Raw genomic sequence first — 9,755 nt, forward strand, 5'->3', positions numbered from 1 at the left:
CCGTCCCCTGCCCAGCCTGGTCCGGCTGTTCCCATTTCCCGTCCTCAACCCGACCCCGTGTGGCTGTCCCCAGCCACTGTCTCCAGCCTGGGCTATACCAGCTGTCCCCTGTCCCCATCCCAGCCTGGTCCAGCTCTCCCCATCTCCCGTCCCCATCCCAGCCTGGTTCCAGCTGTCCCCATCTCCTGTCCCCATCCCAGCCTGGTCCAGCTGTCCCCTGTTCCCATCCCAGCCTGGTCCAGCTGTCCCCATCTCCCGTCCCCATCCCAGCCTGGCCCAGCTGTCCCCATCTTCTGTCCCATGCCCAGCCTCATCCAGCCATCCTCTGTCCCCAGCGCAGCCTGGTTGGGCTGTCCCCATTCCCTGTCTCCAGCCTGGGCTATGCCAGCTGTCCCCTGTCCCCATCCCAGCCTGGTCCAGCTCTCCCCATCCCCTGTCCCCTGCCCAGCCAGCGACCCCCTGCCCATCTCTGCCTTCTCCCATCACTGGTGTCTGCCCACAGCCCGCCACCACCCCACCCTGTGCCTGCAGGCATGAGGGGGAGGATTTCCTGGTGACCCCATAGGACCATCTCCAGAAAGAACACTTTAATTTCACACATCAGCCTTGCAAAGTCCTTATTTCTCATACTGCGGCTGTGATTGTTTAAAATGTTTTGCAGGAGAGCTAGTCCCGAAGCTGCAAAGGTTACTTGTGGTAATGAAGGAAATCATAGATGTTTTCAGCTTCCTGCAAGAACGGGCAAGTTTGGTCCCTCATTTAAAGGCTTTGTTGTGCGTTAGATGTGCCAGTAAGGCTTCAGCAGCAGCAGAGCAAAATAGCTGCTGCAGTCGGGGTAATGTTGAGACATCGTCTGGGCACAGGAGTTTGCACCTTCTAATTAAGCAAGAAAAGGGGGTGAGTGGCTCTGCAAGTCACATTTTGTAACACTTTTCATGGGCAGCTCTCAGAGCAGTTCACATTCCTCACCATTTCTCAATTCCTCCCAGAAACCAGGGGCAAATCAAGAGCAGAAGGCAGTTTTCTTAGGTCTGGTCCCAGTCCCTGTCCCCTAAAAACACTTTTTTTGACCTGAACTGTACCCTCAGAGAACGTGTCCCAACCTGAAAGTCAGCTGGCCCTGTGTTACCAGTATAAATCAGGAGTATCCACAAAGTGTATCCATGCAATTAAGAGCACAAACAGAGAAGAATGTCATTTATATGGACATTATCCTTAAGGAGTTTGTTTTCTGAAAAATTTCCTTCTTCCCTAAGGGAATAAAACCCATAACTTTAAATAAAGCTGTAACAGAACCTCAAGTCTGCAAGGGAGATAAAAAAACAGATTGAAATTATTTTTTAAACAATTTGGAGAAAAAAAGCCGAGCCAAGTAGCTGTACCAGCACAATGCTATTTCCTTCTGTACACTCCCATGATGGGAACTTTATAAAAGCAACTGATCATCAACCTCAAATCATGTAAAACAGAAGCTGTCCCTTGGGATATCTTGCTTCCCGTCGCAGTTAGGGAGTTCTGCCTGTCCCAGCTCTGATCAAATAATGTCCCTGGGGCAAGCCCAAGATTTGCCTGCTCAGAAAGGTAGATTTAGTAAATTATTTACAGCGTGTTTAGTGGCCTTTTAAAGCAGTTCCGCGGTGGAATATGGGGAAGAGCCAGCCTGCAGGAATAAACCACTTTGTGCAGATGGTAGCAAAGGCTTCAAAATACAAAGCAGTCGGGGAGCCTGGCCCTTATTAGCCTTCCCTGAAGCCCCAAGACTGCAGAAAAATCCTGCAGCCTCTCTTGTTGCAAAGTCCTGCATGTATGGGAAGAGGCTGGGGACCAGGCAGGCAGAGGTGGCAGATCTCCTCCCTTTGGGTTGCCTCAGACCAGCTTCAATCGATCACGAAGCCCCACCCAGAATTTCATAACTGCTTTAAACTGGCAGAAATTGGCACTTCTGCCAAAAGAAGCCTCCTCCGCTCCCAGCTGCTTGTTCCCTCCCTTGTGCTGGCACAAGGATTTGAGTGGCTTGCATAAATGAGCTAGAACGGGCTGCTCTGAATTAAAATTAATTCAACACATGCAGAGGAAAAGCTAATTTTTAACATAGGGAAGCTATGTATCCACCACTCCCACAAAACCCAACCTCAGGAAAGAGTGAGCTAAAAGCAGTGGGCCCTGTTTTGCCAATCTACACCAAAATATGTAACTAGAAAAAGGAAAGCATGGGGCAAGGCAGTGCTGGAGGGTCTTGGGCCACTTGGGATCCTCCTCTGATGCTCCTTGGGGTTTCCTTGGGTCCTCCCCACAAGAGCAGCTTTGGTGGGGTGGGGGCATCCAGAGGAGCAGGGACACCATTTTAGCCATGAACTGGATCTTCTCCAGGGAACAGAAAGGAGCATCCTGCATCGGGGCATGCAGTACTTGCACATATCTCCCCTGAGATGCATGCAGAGGGCAGAGAGACAAGGGTGCTGCATCACTCAAATAAACTCTTTTTTTTCTTTTCAGCACACTGTGAGAAAGCACTACCCATTCAGCCACCTCACCACTCAATGCCCATTACAAGCAACACATCTGAAAGCTACAGGAATTCATGGCACTTGTTCTTTGTTCATAGCACTACACTTGTACGACACTTGTTTGTAAGTCTAATTAAAAAAACAGTAAAAAGCAAGTGTAGGTTTTTGACGCTGCACTGGCAGGGTGTCTGCATGTGAGAAAAAGCCGCAGGGAGGGTAGCACATTTAAGAGAAATTAAATTGTCTCATTCAGCCCAGAATAAACATGGTGCTAATTCTCTAATGGCCTTAAACACCACCCGAACTGCAGATCCAGTGACAAGCATGCAATAGGACCGAATTAAGCTGCTCACACACTTGAAATCATGGCCTCATCAGCTTTGGTTTAGTCTAGAGTCTCTCGATGGCTTTCCATAAACTTGCTGAGACAAGCTAAAACACCAAACTTCGTTAAGCGCTGCACTAGCAGATTGCAGAGACCTGATGACAGGGTGAGTGGGAGGCACTGGTGTTTCTGCCACCTGCTCCCACAAGTGGGTTTACAAAGGCACAGGGATCTCCTAGGATTCCTGGATCCTCCTGCTTTGCCTAAAACACTCAGCACTGCCTGGAATCCATTTGCAGGAGCATCGTGAATAGGACAGCAGAGTGATTATTCTCTCTGGGGGCACCTCTGAGTCTCAGCTGGAGTATTGCATCAAGCTTTGAGGAAGACATGTCAATAAAAATGTAGAAAAATTGGTGAGAATCCAGACAGAAGGGAAAAATCAAGAGTAAAAGTTTAAAAAAATCACCTATAAAGAAAAGCTGAAAGATTTTCAGGTTTTGATTAAAAAAGAGACGGGAAATAATATTAGAAATAGATATCTAATCGAGTGTGCTTGATGTTCGCTGCTGGTAGTAAAGGAGGCATTAGCTCAATTTGCAGCAAAGAAGATTTCCTGCAGCTCAGGAAGAATTTTCCAGCTATCCAGAGAAGAGGTTACCCGAGGAAGATGGGAAGCTTTAAGGTAAGAGTGTTCCTGGGGTGCTTGATAGGTGCAGAACCCTGCTGGGGGCTCTGATTTAGGTGTCCTCCTCAGCTTGTTTTTGACCTCTGTTTTTACAGTCTTGTCAGCTCCCTGGCATCTTGCATGTGCAGTCCCAACATCAGTGGTTGTGTCCTGCATCCTTTTGCTGAAGCATCGTGAAGAAAAGCATCCTCAGCAGAGTTCCCAGTTCCCTCCTGCACCAGCACCAGCACTTGTACAGCCATGGCATGGACTTATGGGATGTGATCTGGCTGCAGAACAACTCCTTCTCCGTCTCCTTCTCCTTCTCCTTCTCCTTGTTTATTTTTCAGCTTAACCTCATTGCTAATAAGATTCACCATGCAGTCTCAGGAGTCCAAACGATGGGACAGAGGACCATGGGAGGAGAACAGCACAGGGACCTCCTTTCTAGGCCATAGCATGGACCTGTACTGCTCTCACCCAAGCACAAACCCACGCTGTTTCATAACGCCCACAGCTCTGAGTCCAGCTGATCGCAAGATGAAAGCCACTGATTTAGAAAGAAGACCCAAATCCAAGCTCCAGCTGCTGACATATCTCTGCCTCCCACTTGGACCAGTCTCATGGCTGTCCAGATGCCTGTTTCTGTGAAATGCATTGCTCTGGTGGCAGGGGCTCACCCAGCCAGGGGAGCTGGTGGAAGCTGTGCAGGCACTTAGGAGGAAGATGCAGCATCTGAATTTGCTGTGGAAGGAGACCAGGAGCCGATGCAAAGCTTCAGGAGGAGGCGTGACACGGGCCAAGCAGCAGGCAGAGGAGATAATTTTAGTAGCAGCAGCAGCTTGCTGGCTAGACTCAAGCAATACAAAGAATTAAAAAAAAAGGGGGGGGGAGAAAATTGACCGCAGAGAGGATTGTAGGACAGGTTCCATTAGAGACGAGGAATAAGTAACACCATTGTACAAGATAGTGGTGAAAACTAACTTGCAATGGTGTGCACAATGCCATGGCTGTGTTAGATAAATAAATTCAGACTGGAAGAGGTGTAGGGAACGGTTGCTGAGATACTCCAGGGAATGGAGAGCCTCTCACTAGAGGTGCCCAAAACAGCTGAGTTTTCTTAGTCTTGCACACCAAGAGATGATACGGCTGCTCTCTGCAAACATGTCAGAGGAAGAAGGCAATGTTGCAGGAAAAGGAAGATCTATTCAAGCAAGAATCAATAAATCACAGAATGGTTTGGGTTGGAAGGGATTTTTGAAGGTCATCTAGTCCAACCCCCTGCCAATGAGATTGCACCCTGCATCCTGCAGCCCTGTAACCCTGCCGTGCAGTGGAGACCTGACATAGATGCAAATGCATGCAAATAAACCACCTTGCCCATGGTCAAGCAGTTGGGCAGTATTTCCTCTCAGGCTCACCATCCAGGAGCTTATTTTGTGCCTTTTTGTGTCTCATTTCTGTTTTTAACCCGTTTGGAGTATCAGCTTATCAGTCTCAGCCCTTCCTGACGTCGTCTTCAGCTCTGCGTGCTGCTGCAATTTGGAGCGAGAGCACTGCTCGTACAGCAACCCCCAGACATGCTCAGCCTCCAGCTGCAAGAGGAGCTCAGTGGCTATTTACCGCTGAAGAAAGTTACTTCTCCAAAAAGTTTTTCCTATTTTAACTTGAGGGGAAAAAAGTGCTTCCCAAGGGCAAACAAACTGTAGAATTGCATTTTTGCTGATAATAGCAGGACTCAGGAGCGCGGGCTCAAGGGAAGGAGATGTCCCTTGGGTTAGATGGAAAACAGAGAGGAAAATGTCAGTAACAGGAAAAGAAACTGCTGCACGATCCTAAAGGAAAAGCCACTGTCATTTATCAAGTGGGCACTAGTTTTCTGCTGCGATGATTATTTTTTTGCCCTCTTCCTTGCCTGCAGTCTCGCTACTGGTGCACGAGCTGCATGCAGACCTAAATACATGGATTTGGGGAAGGGGAGAAATTAGAGCGATGATCTGCACACTTCCACATCACTGTCATTCCCACTCAAGGCAATTGTTTTCCAAGATATTTAAAGTGGGGAGAGAGAGCAAAGCCTCTTTTTTCTCCTCAGTGTTCACCCGCTAAAATTGGGATGGTTTGAGCTTGCCTGGAGGCAGCAAGGACCAACCACGAACCATAAACCTTTCTAAGCAGCAAGAGCAGCTACACCTCAATTAATCCAACGACACCCCAAGCCCTCTGCTCTGTGGGGCAGGGGACAAGGGCTGATGACACCCCACAAGCAAAATGCATTTTCCTTTACTGAACAAGGAGGTGTCTGTGACCACACTGACTCATGGGACTCCACCAGCTCCTGGTTTCCATGGCTGTTTCCCTTGCAGTGAGTGAGTGCCTCATTTCCAAGGGGTACAACCAAGCTGGCATGAGACCGTGGCAGCATCTCCATAAATATTTGTTCACATGAAAAAATTCGTATCAGTCCAGCTTCAGTTGTGAAGGGGGAAAGACTTTGTTCCCCAAGCACTTGGGCATTGGATTTTTCCCTGCTTGGAAAGGTTATGAAAGAAATCCATACATTGACAACTGTAAATGTTTGCGTTGGAAATATGGTTTGCCTGTTCAGCCGGCAATGCTGACCAGCATTGCTTGGTGGAGCCTGGATGGAGAGCACACCCAGCCAGGGATCTGTGCTTGTCCTTGGCCAGTGCCATTGCGACACCGGCTGCCGTTGCAACATTCCCACGTTCCACAACCTGCCGCTCAGGGGTTCATTGCTAAAAAAACATTTGCAAATCCTTTCAGCGCAATGAGGTTTCGGGAATTTCACAATACCGCCAAGGAAAGGGGAAGCAAACTGTTCTCAACAAATACTGAGTTGCGAGTTAGTGACTGAGCAGGGGCATTTGCTGGATCTTACAGCAGCTGTTGAAGGAAAAGCAGCAACGTCTATTTCTTTGCAAGCCCTTGCAGAGAGGAAAGGATCCTTAGGAAGAAGGTGGTGAAATTTTGAAACCTTTTTGGGTTCATTTTGACCTGGCTGCTCTCCCAAAAGGGGCTTTGGAGCTCTGCGGGCAGCACCAACCCACTGGGACATCAGTGAGCTGCGAGCAAAGCAGAGGCTGATGCTCACGTCCAGCAGTAACTATCAACCATGGAAAGCCACAGAGGAAATTAAACTTGCTTGATTTCTCCTGGGATCAGTTTTTCCTGCCATACACATAAATTGCACCCGCTGAAGCTCCTCTGTGTTTTGGTGGGGGTTTATTGGCACCACTTGATGGAGCTTTGCTCTTGCAAAATGAAGGTCCTTTTGGTGCATTCATGGCTCTTCCTTGAGCTCAGCTCTGCCCTCCTGGTGTCAGCACCGGCAGCCACACGATGTCCCAACACCTCCTCTGACCTGCACAGATGAGTCACATCAGTGTTTTTAAGAGGGACACATGGATTTGGGGGGCCCGGCATCCCCGGGGGGGGGGGGGGGCGGGAGCGGGACACCCCAGTACCCCTGTGTGCCACGGCTCCAGAGGCTCCAGTTCCTCTGCCCCTTCCAGCCTCCATAGGCTTTGCTTTGGTAAAGGCTTGCTTACAGCTTTGCTCTGGAGAAGCTAAAATTAAAACAGTGACTCCACTGCAGACTGAAAACAGAGCATTCCTTCTCCACCCGCATGCTTTGGATGGACATCAGAAGCCAAACCCAGGCTGTTAAATCCCCTGTGTAAAAACAATCTTCTATTCTGATCCTCAGTCCACCGCGGCTCGCTGCGGTTGGGATGTTCAGTTCCCAGACTCATGTTCAGGGGGCTCTGAAATGGGATTTGCCTGGAAATGGAAAACATAAACACAAGAAGCCAGTATCTCTGCAGCTTATTGCCTTAAACAAAAGCTTATTCTGCTCCAGAGAAGGGGGAAAACAGAAGTTAATTCATGGATAAAGAAAGAAAAAACCAAACTCTTCAGGATCTCATTTTCACCCCATATGTCCCCTAATTCTTTGGGAAAGGGGAGTTTTGCAGTCAGCCAGTGCAAAGATGGAGACCTCGCCCTGCTCTCCAATCAGCCAAAACACTTAGTGTGGGACCAACCTTCATGGGGATAAAAGCCTAAATGCCCAATCCTCAGTGAGCCACTGCCAGGTGGTGCAAAGCTGCTCCCTGGACATCCAGCCCCATTGCAGGCATAGAATCCCAGAATCCCAGAATGGTTTGGGTTGGAAAGGACCATTGAAGGTCACTTAGTCCAACCCCCCTGCCATGGACACGGACATCTCCCACTAGACCAGGTTGCTCAAAGCCCCGTCTAACCTGACTCTGAACAATTCCAGTGATGGAACATCCACAGCTTCTCTGGGCAACCAGTGTCCCACTACCCTCACTATAAAGAATTTCTTGCTTACGTCCTATCTAAACCTACCCTCTTTCAGTTTAAAACAATTGCCCCTTGTCTTACCTTTTGAGGCACTGGTAAAAAGCCTCTCTTCATCTCCCTTATGAACCCCCTTTATATATTTAAAGACCACAATATGGTCTCCCTGCAGCCTTCTCCAGGCTGAACAACCCCAACTCTCTCAGCCCTTCTTCATGGGAGAGGTGTTCCAGCCCTCTGATCACTTTTTGTGGCCCTGCTCTGGACCCACTCCAACAGCTCCATGTGTCTTGTGCTGGGGACCCCAGAGCTGGACGCAGTGCTCCAGGGGGGTCTCACCAGAGCAGCGTAGAGGGGGAGAATCCCCTCCCTGGACCTGCTGGTCACGCTGGTTTAGATGCAGCCCAGGAGACAATTGGCTTTCTGGGCTGTAAGTGCACATTACCAGCTCACATCCCATTTTTCATCCACCAGTACCCCCAAGTCCTTCTCCACAGGGCTGCTCTCAATCCATCCATCCCCCAGTCAGTATGGACGAGGGGGGTTGCCCCAACCCAGGTGCAGGACCCTGCACTTGGCCTTGTTGAACTTCATGAGGTTTGCATGGGTCAAGTCCTGCCAGGGCTGCCAAAATTTCTGTCCCTGCAGAGGCAACTGGAGAGAGCACGAGCAAAACCCGGAGAGACGGTGCTTTGCTCCAAAGTACCAGTCCCACCATTGTATTTTGGGAGGGGTGAAGGTATAAACTGCTTTAATTTGCAGGCCCTCATATGTGTGAGCATCAAGATGTTTTGACAAACCCCATGCCATGACGCTGGGGACCCCAGTGGTTTCCAGTGGGTCCATAGGTGCCACCACCATAGAGTGAACCTGCAAGCCAGGAGGATCTTGGCAGCCTCTGGGGAAGGACTAAGGATTTTGGAGGGCTGAAACCAACTCTAAACATGTCCCATATGTAATGAGTAAAATGATTTTTCAGGTATTTTAGGCCTGAAACAGCCTGCACAGCTCCCCACTCACAGCAGATCCTGTGTCCTCTCTCCCACAAGGGCCGGTGGCAAGCCCTGGTTCTGCTGAGCCTCCATCACCGGGACCCCGATATGCTCCAGGAGTCTCAGAGCCCCAGCACCACAAGATGCCCTCCTGGTCCAAACCCCCAAAGTGTGGGGCTGGGGAGGAAGCCCCTGCCCACCCCCTGCACCCTTGGTCCCACCTCGCACCCCTGCCTCCCCTAAAACCCCCGCACAAAGCATTTGCCCTGTAGCACTGTCTTTGCCCATCCAGCACCCATCAAAGGGACAAAACAGGGGCTGTGACACCAAGCCCTGTCCCCTGCTGCCTTCCCCCCTCTCTCCAGCTGTGTTTCTTTTCCCCCACTGCAGTCCCCAGCCTCTTTCTTCCCATATATTTGAGGCAGGACAAAACTCGTAACAGCAGTGACTCCGGTCCTGGTCATTCGTGCAACTTCAGTCCCCGATCAGCGTCGCAGCGGGGACAGCCAGGAGCTAAAGCCACAGCAGCCGCTTTCTTTAACTTTAACCCTTTTTTGCCAAACAACCACTTTTCCACCCAGGCAACCCCATCCCTGTCCCAGGGTACCCCCAGCCAGTGGCAGGGCCTGGGGCACCCCACAAAGCTGGTCCCCATCTTGAGTTCCTCTAGATGTCACCCTCAGCCGTCTTTTTCCCTCCCTTGGATTTTCCTTTCTCCAAGATCCTGCTTTTTTTTTTTTTTTTTTTTTTTTTTTTTTTTTAAATTCCTTTCTGATCTCTTTCCGGCCATGTGTGATTGCAGTTTCCTCTGGGCGTCCATTTCATCAGCCCGAAATTAAGGAGCGGAGGAGAGGGGCGGCGGGCAGCCAGCGGGAGCAACCACCCTCCCCCTCCCCATCACCTCCCCCTCCCCACCC

The sequence above is a fragment of the Haliaeetus leucocephalus genome, unplaced genomic scaffold (assembly GCF_000737465.1).
Source record: "Haliaeetus leucocephalus isolate CR32 unplaced genomic scaffold, Haliaeetus_leucocephalus-4.0 Scaffold953, whole genome shotgun sequence".
NCBI classification, from domain to species: domain Eukaryota; kingdom Metazoa; phylum Chordata; class Aves; order Accipitriformes; family Accipitridae; genus Haliaeetus; species Haliaeetus leucocephalus.